Genomic DNA, 13,763 nt, shown 5'->3' with positions numbered 1-13,763 from the left:
GGATGATGCATGGACCTTTTAAGCTACTAAAAAAAAAGAAAAAAAAACCCTGAAAATAGATTCTCAAAACTTCCCTATCCATAGCCCAACAGGCCAGACCAACAAATACTGCTTAACATTAAAGGTAAATAACTAATGCATAAACAGGGAGTAAATTGTACTCCCATTCTCTATTAATTGCCTGACATATTAATGATATTTTAACAAACCATCTGTGACATTCTTGCAGCCCAGCCTCAAAAGGTAGGTGTTGGTATATAAATTAAAGGATAATAATAAATAAAACTGTAACGAATCTCCATCTAGCTTTTCACATTTTTCATGGAATTTTCACATGCCTTATGTCACTGGACTTCATAAGCACTGTGTGGAGTTGCTCTTAATAGACACTTAGAAAGGTTGAAAGCCAGGAGCCAACCCCAGGTGGCAAAGCTCGAAATGCTTTGCTCTTTTCACAGAATCACAGCGTTTCTTATGTTTGAACAAATGGCACAACATGTGTGAGAAGAGACAGGACGTGAAGCCGGATGACAGAATATCCAAGCTGAAACACCCAGCAAGGCTAAGGCAGAACAGCGACTTCCCACAAAGCCAAAGCGAGAATGGGCCCCACCAGACCCGATGACCTTATTCCAGGTCCAGAAGTCCTGAAATGGAAGCTGTCAGCGCAGAACAGGCCTGGATGATTCAGACATACTGGTTGCAGAGCAGTGGCCAGTAGGGAATGCGGGTTTTGTTTTGTTTTGTTTTGTTTTTTTATATCCAGGGAAATGGCATTTCTCTGTCACTTAAAATAAGTATGTGATTTGAAGGAGGAGGAATCAACAGATTGGGATGAACCATATGCCAGGCACTGCACTGGACTCTCAACAATATTCTCTTACTGATTTCTCATAAACACTGGGCCAAGTTGATACAAAAGCCCCATTGTACAGAAAAACAAACTGAGCATTGGATCCAAGAGCATAATACATTCCCCCATGGTCACAGAATGCCCCTATCATTTACAGGTTAAAAACCACTCATTTGTGACATCCAAAATATGATCTGATGTGCCACCTGCCTGCACAGATAGCACACAACGAGGATTAAATCCAAGCCAACCTGTCTCCCAAACACATGTTTCTGTGTCTGTTGAAGAATCCAATTAATAGGGGCTGAATACACAGGCAAATATAGACATTTCTACCATGCCATGCTATCCTCTTTGTGATGGGATAGAGAGGAAAAAGGATGTAAATTACAAGATTTTTAAAGCAACCAAGAGGCATAAATGGACAAACTTAGTGAACAACAAGAGTATTCACAAAGAACACTCGCCTGGATCCAGACCGGGAGTGCATCTAGGATGGTTATTCTGAGGAAAGCAACCACATAATTTGAAAGGTGCCTGTGGCACTAACACCCCCTTGAAAACATGGCCCCACGGACACTATACGTCGGGGTCTGATGAAGGAATGTGGTGAGGAACACAGAGGCCACTCACTCTCCCCCATCAATGCACAATCCTGCTTAACAGCACTTTTCTTGTGGGTGACTCTCCCTCCTGGGACAATAGTGACGTTCCAAGGTTGATCCCTCCAATTCTCCAGTTTCCACCACTAATGGCTGGGACTTGAATCCACTGCCAAGACCAGCTTCCAGTAGCCAGCCATGGAGCCAGTGCATCAGGAACCTGAGCATCGGCCACAAACGTGACAAATGTGCCCAGGATGAAGCTTATCAGCCTTTGGGGCACAGAGCTAGCTGACTTGGCCCATATGGGAAGGTGGTGAATCCAATGAGGGCAGAGAGATACTACAGCTATCATGTGGGTATAGGCCAATGTTTCGTGGAAGATTCAATTCCTGTTTCATCCTCTTCCTCTCCACCCCAACCACCGCCATCATCCTGAGGGACATTAACGTGCAGAGCTGACTCAGCCAACTGCTATCATGGTGTTGTGAAAAGCGGCTGAGAATGGAAAAGACCCCCTACCTTCACGTCCCAGCCTCGAACGATGACTCATTTGTGGCTCCTTCATCAATCTGTTTCTTCCCTCTCTGCCTCAGTCTGTTCCCTGTAAAATAAGAATTTCCATGAGATTAAAGGGGAAAAGCCATCTAAAGCACTTAGGGTTGTATTTAGTGTAATGTTAGTGACCATTTTTACCTCCCCATCAGCTGCCAGACCCTGGATCTTATGGTCACCACCCAGAAAGTTTCTGGCTTTGAAATCTTAAAAATCTAACATCTGACCACAGCCTAGGTATTCTCAGCTCTTTTAACCATCTACCATCTTTTGTCTGACCTTATCATGGTATCCCACTCTTTGAGTTCTCTATGCATATCAGCTCCCTGTTCCAGGCTTCTCTTAATCCCATGGCTCTAAACCATCATTTCATTAATTCTCTGGCTCCTTGCTCTATAGCTCCCCAGCCATACTTCCCATAAGTAGAACCACGGGACAAAGCAGCCATCTGCTGCTGCTGCTGCCCTATCAGTTCCCATTTTATGCCGGGGATACTGACCCAGTGACGCCTTATGCCAGGCCCCATCCCAGCTGCAGCATTAACACCCCTTGGGCCTCAGGCAGCTCACCTCCATTGTTCTAAGTTGACCTGCTACATTCTCCCAAGCCCCAGCCCCACTTCGTCCCCCTGTCTCACAGAAGAGCACCTTGTTTCCTACTTCAGACTGATCAGAGAGGGATTACATACAAACTCTCTGTTTTGTTTCATTACCCACAAATTTGGAATGCTTTCCATTTCTTCCTACCACATCCTCCTCCTCAGAGGAAGATGAGTGTGCTTCTTCCTTCCTCTGTACCATGTACCGCTCAGGAGTCTTGCCCATCAGTTATCACTTCTGTGTTCTGCCCTGCCAGGTGACCCCCAGCAAAGACCCTTCCATCAGCATATAAATATGCTTGGACTTCCCATACCTCAAAAACAAAAGGAAAATCTCCCTTGAGCCTCTACCTCCCTCCAGCTCCCTCACACAGATATGCTCCTTCAAAGCACTGTCTATACTTGTACTCTCTGCTCCTTTACCTTCCACTAGCTGTACAGACCAATTTTCCAAGATATTTCTCTAAGAAGGTCAATAACAAACACGGAGCTTCACTTGACTCCCTTCTCTTCCTCACTTCTCCTACCTAAGAATCCAAAAGTTCCATCAACTCTGATGCTTCATGCATAGCAGCTTTTAATTCTGTTCCATCTCTCCATTCAACGTACCCCAACCTTCCAAACTCATCCAAAGACATCTAAATCACACTTCTCTGCGATCTGGCCTCTACTCCATGCCAAAGAGGGAAAAGAGGCAAAGGAGGAATGTTTCTCTCCTTGCTCAGCATCCTGAAGTGGTTCCCACTATATTGCAGGCAGATCTGCTCCCTTCTGCATGATGTACAAGGAAGGTTCTTAAGATCTGGGTGTAGTGCATGTGGCCACCATAAGGGCTAACTGAAGTATGGAGACTATAGATCTAAGTGTACTTCTTCTACAAAATGCTTTCAGTAGGACATTAAAAGTGTTTCAAAACTTTCAGAGGAAACTCATCTAATGTTGGCATTTCACAGAAAATTCATCAAATATTGGAATGCTTTTATGACCTAATGTCCTTAAGAACAGATTTTATATGGTTATTTCTTGAGATGTTTCTCAATGCAGAAGGTACCACTCAACAAAGATGCTGTGAGAGGGGACTTTCATATGACCCAGATGTGATCTCACGTGACATCTGCAAATGCAAGATCAAAACGTCCTTCCTCCTGACCACAGCAAATCCAACTATTCACTCCGCCGTCAACCCTAAGATTCCAGCATTCTGACTGAGGCAGCTATTTCTATGCTTCTTCCCCGATGAGGACCCTGAAATTCCAAAATGAAAGGGAACTCTCTTCAAGTCCCACTTCCAGTGTCCATAGCTGAGTTGGGACCAAAACCTGGTGGTCTCTTGCCACTGTGGTGTGGGGGTGTCTGCCCACAGGTGCCGAAAGCCCACATGGTCCAGTGTGAGAGGCCCCTTAGTTGTTAACAGTGTGTTGTTAGCACAGAGGCTGTGATCAGTAAGAAGGTCTAGGGGCCACAAGCAACCACACAGACAGAGGAGGAGGAGGAGGAGGAGGAGGAGGAGGAGGAGGAGGAGGAGGAAGAGGAGGAGGAGGAGGAGGAGGAGGAGGAGGAGGGAAAGGAAGAGGGGAGGACTCCAAGGGGAAGAGTAGGGATGGCATACATGCAGCCACAATGGATGAAGCATGAGATGAAGGGGAAAGAGGACACACTGAGCCTGAGCTTGGCCCCACAGGAGACCCCCTCGGGAGACTGAGTACTGTGTTGCCTGCTCTGACTTAAGAAGCACTGAGTTCCCTCTCTGAGTCAGACCATATTTTCATCAAGGCCTTCAGTCCAGCCCTAGAAAACCAAGCAGAAGACAGTCAGATAATCACTCTGCTGTTTGATTTTTTTCCCTCCCACCAGTAGACAATTATGCATCACTCCAGGCTTCTGGTAGCACAGTCAGTTCCACACTAAATGGCTCCCAACATCCAAGTCAGATGCACAGTGCCATTGACATGGCTGGTACAGCCTGCAACCCAGCATAGACCAGCCTCCCTTGAGTATGCACACACACACACACACACACACACACACACCCCTGCACGCACAAACACACAAGCATTGGTCTCAGAGTCAGTGAATGACCAGCTTCTCCACCCAGTTGGCCAACTTCAAACCAAGGAATCAGCTTCAGTCCTGCTTTCAAAGCAGCCCATGGAGCCAAGTCTGTCTAATCTCCATGATATGTCTCCCTCTTCCTAGTCCCCACACTCCTCACCTGGCTCCAAACCTCTTGATCCTAAACTTGGATTAGGTCTCCCTAATCCCTATCTTCCCTTCCACATAACCTACGTAAAATATAAACACATAACCCCTCTGATTAACTTCCTTCAGTTCCATTGTCCCTAATAAAGTTCAACCTCCCCATTGTTCACAACAATGAATCCCAGCCCTTCACCTTGCTAAGCATTGAACACCAATCATTCATTAATTCATCTACTCAACAACTATTTATTGAGTATCTACGCCGTGCCAGGCATTGTTCTAGGCACTTTGGATAAATCCAAAGCAATGACTCCGGTCTTCACAGAGCTTACATTCTAGTTGATGAAGAAAGCAGTAAGTAATATCCATAATAAGTATGTAAATTACATAGTATGTTAGAAGGTGGTAAATGCTATGGAAAAAATAAGACGGAAGACAGAGAGAGGAGGTTGGGCATGCTGGGGGTAGGGTGGAAGGCTTTTAAGTATAAACTTGGTGGTCAGAATCATCCTGAGAAAATGACATTGGAGTAAAGACTTGAAGGAGGTAGTGTTGTAAGTCTATTCTATTCTAGGAAAGACTATTCGGTGTTGTAAGTCTATTCTATTCTAGGAAAGATTATTCTAGGCAATGGGAGGAGCCAGTGCAAAGGCCCTGAGGTTCCTGGGAAATAGCATGGAGGCCAGCGTGGACAAAAGAAAGTTAACAAGAGGGAGAGGCATGGGAAATGCCATCAGAGGGGATAAGGAGGCCAGATCATGCTCCTCTCTCACTCCCTACCCTGCGACTCATGAGTCTCCCCCCTAACACTTGTCACTGTTGCAATTCCCCAGCAGGTTGGGTGTCCTCATGCCCTAGCACCTGTGCTTATGTTCTGACAACATGTTGCCTGATCACCAACTCTTCTGCCCACCACAGAGCTCTGATCATCCGTTTCCCAATCCTCCCATTTTCCTTGACCATAAAGCTATTATAGCATTAAAAACTGCAATGCAGTTACCCAGCTCCTGGTCTCTATCACCCCCTGGACTGAGCTACTTCAGGAAATGAATCCCATAATCCCTATCCTCTCTTTTTCCCTAAGAATCACATGGCTACAGAGATGCTGGATAAAAAGAGAATACGCAGTAAAGCATAGGAATGGGAAGAAAGGGAAGAAAGGGAAATGGGAGAAAGGGAAGTTGGAAAATAGTGCTGAGGATTGAGATTATCTTGGTCAAATACACACTAACCTCAGTAAAACTCAGTTTCCCTGTCTGTAAAATGAACATAACAATTGTGGCTCCGCCTACCTTCCAGAGTTATTCCATAGGTAAAAGGAGACTAGACAGGGACACAGCTTATGGAGAGGGGCTAACCAACTGCAAAGGGTTATCATTATTGTTCCATTGCTGTTACCTAGCAAATCCTTTGTGCTAGATAAAAAGATGCCTCTGGTTCCAAACATGTCCCAGTTATGTGCTTTGGTTCCAGGAGAGGCAATGTTGGAGGAAAGATTATCTTGTGTCACATGTGATTTCTTCACAAAATGGGGCACAGGGAGCCTGACTCCCTGTGGAGAAGAGCCTCCCGGGTAATGAATTAGGAGGGTCCTCCGAATGATCCATCCACACTCTGTCCAGCAGGTCCAGCAGGCACTGACTGTCTGAACCACACCTGCCGTGGGAACGCCAGCTGCCCCTCCCCCAACCCATCCCCACCCCCACAAATTGTCAAAAAGGCACCGTGATAGATAGAGCTCCCACATGCCACAAGGTAAGTGTTTAAATCTTTTATAAGATAGTCAATGGCCTTTATAAACCCTCAGACAAGAATTACACTGTGTCTGAGATGGGGCTGAAAGTCAATGGGAAATTGATTCTGTCTAGCTGGTGCTGTTTCAAGGAGAAGGCTTGCTGGGTGCCTTTGGGACCAAACGTGCCATCTCCCATGTGCCCTGGGGTGTAGCGTGTCACATGCTGTGAATACAGAGATACTGGGGCCCATTTCCTGGCAGAGGCCCCAGGGAGCTGTGAGTTCCAACCACAGGAAGACCCTGGAGGGCATCGACCAGCACCAGGGATAGTTATGAACTGTGTTTACCTTCCCAAGAATTGATGCCAGACCAATCATGCCACTGCCTGCATCCCAGGTGGAGAAGCCAGAAGATGATAAACGGCCATTGATCTGGAGGCAACCAGGGGGGTGAGGCATACCTACAATTACTCTCCTTTGCTAATGACCCCATTAGCCATTGGATCAAACACAGTAAGAGGCTGTGATGACGCTGGGGTTATTTTTCTGCCAATACCCATTGGCCTGATGCATACTGTCCTTCCAGGTGTGCCAGAGGGGGCAACAGGACCCCCAGTTTGGGACTTGGGAGCCCCAGGGTCCCAGTGTGCCTACTTTCTCTGCAGCACAGGCCTGGTCATGACAAGGATGGCTCTGGGTCACAAGTGAGTGGATAGACCTTGGCAGGTAAACCAAACAACCCCCATCCTGGCAGGCAGCGGCGGGGGGGTGGGGGGTGGGGGGAGCGGGGGCGGGCAGTGGGAAAAGCACCCACTGTGGAATCAGGCAAAGGTGGACAGTGAAACCTGGCCATGTGATTAACTAACCAAGTGACCTCATGGAAACCCCTTTCCTGCCCGGGGCCAGGCCAAGTATAACTCAGGGATGATACTTAGTCTGTCTCCCAGGACTGCTCGGAGAATAAAATGTGACAGCACAGGCCACATGCAGGGCACAGAGCAGGCACTCAGTGCTTCTCAGCTCTGCTCACCATCCAGTGCTGAACCCAAAACTCGAGGAGCAGGTGGAGCTCTCCCCTGGAAGTGGATGGACCGGAATCACACAATAAAAATGGTAACGTGATCCCAAGTACTGACCACATGTAAACACTGGAACCAGCGCTTGCTGTACATCACCTTGACCCTTCTTTGTCCCCATTTTATAGATAAGGACACTGGGGCCCAAGGAGTTTCAGGAGGTCAGTTCATCCAACAAGAGCAAATGTTGAGGATGTGATTACTAAGGGCCTACTCTGCACCAGGCAGCCTCCAGGGGACCCGGTGATGACGCTGAGCGAGACAGAGGCTGCTCTGAGGTCAGGCGTCGGCAAAGCCCAGGCTAGAATGAAGGTCTCCTGCCATCAAGTGCTGGATCCTTCTCTGTCCCCTGCCATTTCTCCCACTAGAAGGGACTCCTCAGAGGATCACTGTGCGCCCCAGCTCAAAGTGTCCCTGACATTTGTCCCGACTCCCCAGCCTGCTTTACAAACGAGGTCGTGTTTTGCAAGGCCACACAGCGAGGGGGAGAGGAGCTGTGATCTTGAAATGGGACTGGTGCAACTCCGCGTCAGGGCTTCCCTCTTCACCGGCTGCCTGTTTCCTAGAATGCAGCACTTCCTGTCTGTAGGAAGCCAGCAGTCCACAGTGTGCCATGGACCCTGGGAGGTGGGCAGAAGGAGAGGGCCTCTGTGCGCATGAACCATTCACAAATATTTACATAGCCTGCAAGAGAAACCACCCTGTCGGGCTGAGAATAAGGGGCGGAATGAAACGGCATCCTAGCATCCCTGCTCCTCTGTCTCTGGTTAAGTCATACCATTGGTACTAGATGGTCAGGTATCTTTGAACTGAAAGGAGTTTTATTTGAAAACTCTTCAGGGTGCCAGAGCAACAGTCTTTTTCCACATCAGTAGTCTCCCCAAGGCAGGCTCGGCAAAGAAGAACAAATATGACCGTCTGCTGCGGAGGGGCGGGGCGGGGGGCAGAGTGGTGGTGGGATTAGTAAGGATGAGGTCAGCCAGGAAAGGACGGCAAAGAACAGCCCCCCTGTTGTCAGACAGACTCACAAATAAACACTTGCTGGCAGCTGGAAATTCAGCTCTTAAACCCTGCAAAATGAGAAAAACCAGTCATGGTCAGAAAGGGTATATTGTCTGATGGGGTGAGACAGCACAGAGTGGGATTCAGACCAAGAGCCACTGAGCCATTCCGATGAGGCTCGGCCTTTCCTACCTAGAAAGTGGGCAGGAAGCAAACACCCAAGTGCTTAGAGGTGATGTTTCCATGCTGCCATACAATTGAGAAATCCAGCATAGATATGTCTATTCATCTATCAGGCAGCTGTCGAACACAAACTGCATGCTAGCACCATGCCAGGCTCTGGGGACTCAGCTATCAGTCTTCCTCTCCACCTTTATGGAATTTAAAATTTAGCAAGGAACACCAACACAGGAAAATGCAATTACGTGAGGGATGTTAGTGGTGGCCTGTGTGCCCAAGAGGCCAAGGAAGGAGGGAGTGGGGAGCTGTGGAGATGGCAGTGGAGGGTCGAAGGGGCTGGAGAAGTGACTAGCACGGCAGGGAAACTGATTACATAGAGAGGAGTTAGACAAATAAATAACTAAACCGAGGATAATGGGAGCCAGGTCTCTGATGGTCAGGGAAGGATTTACAAAGATGGAAATGGAGGTTAAAATGGGAGGTATTGAGGCAGTGGATTAGAAATAAAGGCACTGGGGGCGCCTGGGTGGCTCAGTCGGTTGAGCGTCCGACTTCGGCTCAGGTCATGATCTCACAGTTCGTGGGTTCGAGCCCCGCATCAGGCTTTGTGCTGACCGCTTGCTCAGAGCCTGGAGCCTGCCTCAGATTCTGTGTCTCCTACTCTCTCTGCCCCTCCCCCGCTCATGCTTTGTCCCACTCTGTTTCTCAAAAGTAAATGAATGTAAAAAAAAAAAAATTAAAAAAAAAGAAATAAAGGTACTGGTATGAACTGAATTTTTAAAATTATATATGGAAGTAGATATGGAAATCTATATAGATAAGCGACTATCAACCAGGAGTGATTTTGTCCCTTATGGACAATGGCAATGTCAGGAGATACTTGGGGTTGTAACAACCGGAGGAAGGGGTGCCTACGGGCATGTAATAGGCACAGACATCCTACAATACACAGAACACTGTCCCCAACCAAGAATTCTCCAACACCAAATTTCAATAGTGCTGTGGCCCAGAAACCCTAATATAGATGTGTGTGTGGGCATGTACGCACATGTGGATGGATGAATGGACAGACAGACAGATAGTTCGAGACAGATAAAAATAGATGTATTTGTATGTGTATGTATTATATATATGTATATAATAATATAATATATATCACACACATATATGCATACATAGATTTCCTAGCTAAGTTGCCTAAGTGGACCAGGAGCAATGACACTCCAGTGGCTATGAACACATCCATTACCCAGAGCTTGATTTCTAAATACCATTGTCTACTAAAAGGAACCAAATTTCCCCTGGAGAAATAGCTAATTTCAGAGCTGGCACAGAAAAAGTGTAACGGGAGCTTGGAAAATGTTTCTGTGCCAGAAAGTAGAGAAGTGCCCAAAGAATTATGGGAATATGTTCAAAAGGGCAAAAGGAGACAGATTCAAGAACCTCCCACCAGCTAAACCTGAGACAATGTGAACATCAGAATAAATCAGAATAAAATATGAATAAAATATGAATCTATGCATTCATATGAATAACTAGTTAAAGAACAGATAAATGAGGGAGAAAGGGAAACTCTTCCTTACAGTAGAATAACTAAAAAATGTAGGAAAATTGTGAAAATAGAAAATCACCATTTGACAACCATCATAGTGGTGGCTAACTCAGCAGGAAGCATCAATAGAAGCCAAGGCTAGCGGGCAGAGGTTTGATGAGGTAAAGAATATTGACAGCCTTTCAGAGAATCTCCCCACAAAAATGCCTTTAAATTATACATAGAAACTGGTGACTTTATGGTAGAGAAACTTGGCATATACCAACTTGACCAGGTGATCAAAATTACCATGAAAGGACAGGATAGATTGGCATCGGTGTGGTCCATTGAGAAAACACAGCATCATTTCCATGGCATTAAGGACAAGATATGGAATGGTTCCAGATTGAAGAAGACTAACGTATACGAACAATTCACCACGGTGGACTGAACCAGAAAGGAGGATGATATACTGATGGGGAAGTTGGGGAAATCTGAATAGAGGTGGGTAACAGCCCTCTTTCAGTGTTGATTTCCTGAATTAAATGGTTGTCCTGGGGTGATTAGACAGTTTTCTTGTTTTAAGGAAACATATACTGGCGTTTTGGGGGAAGGTGGACAATTGTATATACAATTGTATATTGCTCTCAAATGATTCAGAAATGAATAAATTGGTATTAAATATCCACATACATGTACACAAATACAGAGGGAGAACAACAGCAAGGGAGAGAAAAGGTGAGGAATGGAACAAATGAGGTAAAAGGTTAAAAATTCATGACTTATAGGGAATTCGAAATTATTTTTTAAAAGAATATAAAAATATGTAAACTATTGTTTACATATATTGCTATATGCGTACTATATAAACTATTGTGCCAATTACAAAATTATAGTCATACAGTAGGATATTCACATAATATACATGCAACCCACCATGCACACACACATATGAAAAATATGAAGGAAATGTACAAATGTTACTGATGGTTATCTCTGAATGATTAAATTGTCAGAAATTTTTATCTTTTTTAAATGTCTCTCCATATGGTCCAAAATTTCTCCTGTGAACATACACTGTCTACTGCTTTACGATTGGAAAATAGCATTGTGTGTGTCATCAAATAATTTGACAAAAAGAAATAACGAACTTGATTTCTGAGGGCATTTTTCCTCCATTCAAAACTGGCCACCCAGTCAGCCACTCGCGGAACTACCTGGAGGCTGCTCAGTGAACACCCTGGGGTTGAATGAGGCAGAAAGAGCACAAAAAAGAAGTCTGGCATCTCTGGACTGTGCTGTGGTCCTGCCCATCGGTCAGGCCTCCCTCATCTGGGTAATAGGATTCATGGTCTATCCCTTGAAGCATCATCAAGACTCAGAGACTTGAGATGTAGACATTTTTCACCCGTAAGGTGCTTACGCATGGAGGTAATATGAAGACACAGGTAAAGAGATCATCATCACTCTAGTAGTTAATTACTACCGTCACTGGGGCAAGCTCTCTCCCACCTTTAACTTCATTCTCAATACCACTATCAGTAAGCATCCCATTCTACAGATGAAGAAACGAATGCACAAAAACATTAACACTCATTTGTCTAACATCATCCTTGCAAGGGACAGAATCAGGATTCATACTTGGCGCTGACTGTAAAATACACGAGCCATCCACCTCCACTACCCCCACGATGCCTGCCTTCCCTTGGCACAAGAACGGTCACCTAACCCTAAGATGCCCTCGAGGCAGAAAAACAGAAAGCAACTTTAAGTAGATTGGATATTTCTGAAACTCTCCAGTCTTGGTGACAGTTGCCATACCAGGCTTTTCTCTCACCAGGAAGACAGCTTCTGGGCACCTCTTTATATGCCCTTCATGTGTTCCAGCATGCTGTTCCGGGTCCAACAGTGGCATTTAGTAAAGGCCCCTCCACTTCAAGGCTGCCTTTCTTGGTCATGACAACCCACAATTAATTAAAAAGAAATACCGAAGCAGATGAGGAAACATCCCAGTGACAGTTCCCTGAGTCTGGCATCCCACCTGATAACTCCTGGGTCACATGGAGGAAGTCACATTGCGTCCGGGAAGCCAGCTGTGTGAGTGGTCACTTCTTTCAGGACCGGCAACACACAGGTTATTCCCGGGGACCACTGACTCCGTAGTTTCCTTATCTTATTTGATGTTTTTAATTGTCCTTATTTCCACAACAAACAAACCTTCAGAGACTACATACGAAATGAAAAGCCATTTGTTTCCACCCGTTAAGCTGCTTAATTTCTTCCAGGAGGAAATCTTCCCTTTGACTTTTGCAACTATGGAAATATTGTGAAGACCCAAAGTATATGAAAAAGATCAATAGGTCTTCTAAAATGAAGGATTCTACTTCAGAGCGTGACTGTCCTAGCTGAGCCTCAGCTGTTTTTATTCTATTGTGTCTTCTCTTAAAATTGATGTGAGAGGCAAACAAAAATACTGCAAGAATTAGAATCAGATAACATCGGCACTTCTGGGGACATGAAAGGCAACAGAATCCAACAAGGTCATTTGAAAAAGGAGAAACCAAGTCCTACACAGTCGATGCACCTTACTCAGTGTCACAGAGCCACTCTGTGGTCCAGCTGGGATTCTAAGTCATAAGCCCCGAACAATCAGTATTCAGAATGTCTCAGACTGAAATTATCTACATTAAAGGGTTTGCAGCCACTAGCCTATAAGCTCACCGAGGGCAGGCACTGTGCCTCATCCGGGGGCTTAGCCAGCAGATGGCACTTATAGGTATCCAGCAGGCATTTTTTACGCAAAGAAATGAATGATTTCTAATATCGTTTTAGCGGAATTCTAAGAACACTTACAAAAGCATCTATTTTAAAACATTTTTATTTGCATTTAAAATGAAGTTCTATATGGCCAAGCCCAGACGGGTCTCATGCTCATGTTTACTAAACAAAAGATGACTGGTGCTGTGATCATTAATCAGTTGGCATTGACTGAAGCTCTTAATGAAATGAGGCATGAACTGTTTGAGAAAGCAATTGAAAGCCATCATACATGCCATGAATCATCTCTCGAATGCACATTTATTAAATCAGAATTCATAACTTTGATATTTTATCTAACAGGTTTGTTACCCTTTCGAGACTCTATTGGTGAATAAAAAGACAGATGTTTCCAGAGCTAAATTGGAGGAGGGATGAGGGAGGGAGAAACCAGCCAGACATCAATTAAAGGGAACAGGCAGCAAAATACCATTACCCAATGTCTGGGTTTTGCGCTATCGTCTTGAAAGAAAGTTCAAAGAAACCTTGGCAAATGAACAGATACGGAAGCAGGATGCAACACTGAAGGTTTCAGGGGTCTGCCTGGTAGCAGGCAGATGTTGTGATGGATCCAGAGGTGGTGACTGTTTGGGGTTGCGGAGTTGACTGTCATCAA

General features: G+C 45.4%; 1 long non-coding RNA gene across 2 annotated transcripts in view; it reads right to left on the bottom strand.

Annotated features, from left to right (window-relative positions):
• The window catches only part of LOC113604322 (uncharacterized), a 732,424-nt gene that overhangs the window by 320,479 nt on the left and 398,182 nt on the right, over positions 1 to 13,763 (bottom strand). For both annotated transcript variants that reach the window (XR_008293730.1, XR_003426185.2), the window contains one exon: positions 1,978 to 2,059. This is a non-coding gene — a long non-coding RNA (uncharacterized LOC113604322). The remainder of the gene's footprint in view (positions 1 to 1,977; positions 2,060 to 13,763) is intronic.

The sequence above is a fragment of the Acinonyx jubatus genome, chromosome E2 (assembly GCF_027475565.1).
Source record: "Acinonyx jubatus isolate Ajub_Pintada_27869175 chromosome E2, VMU_Ajub_asm_v1.0, whole genome shotgun sequence".
Classification (NCBI taxonomy): domain Eukaryota; kingdom Metazoa; phylum Chordata; class Mammalia; order Carnivora; family Felidae; genus Acinonyx; species Acinonyx jubatus.
This window is presented reverse-complemented; position numbering and strand designations above follow the sequence as displayed.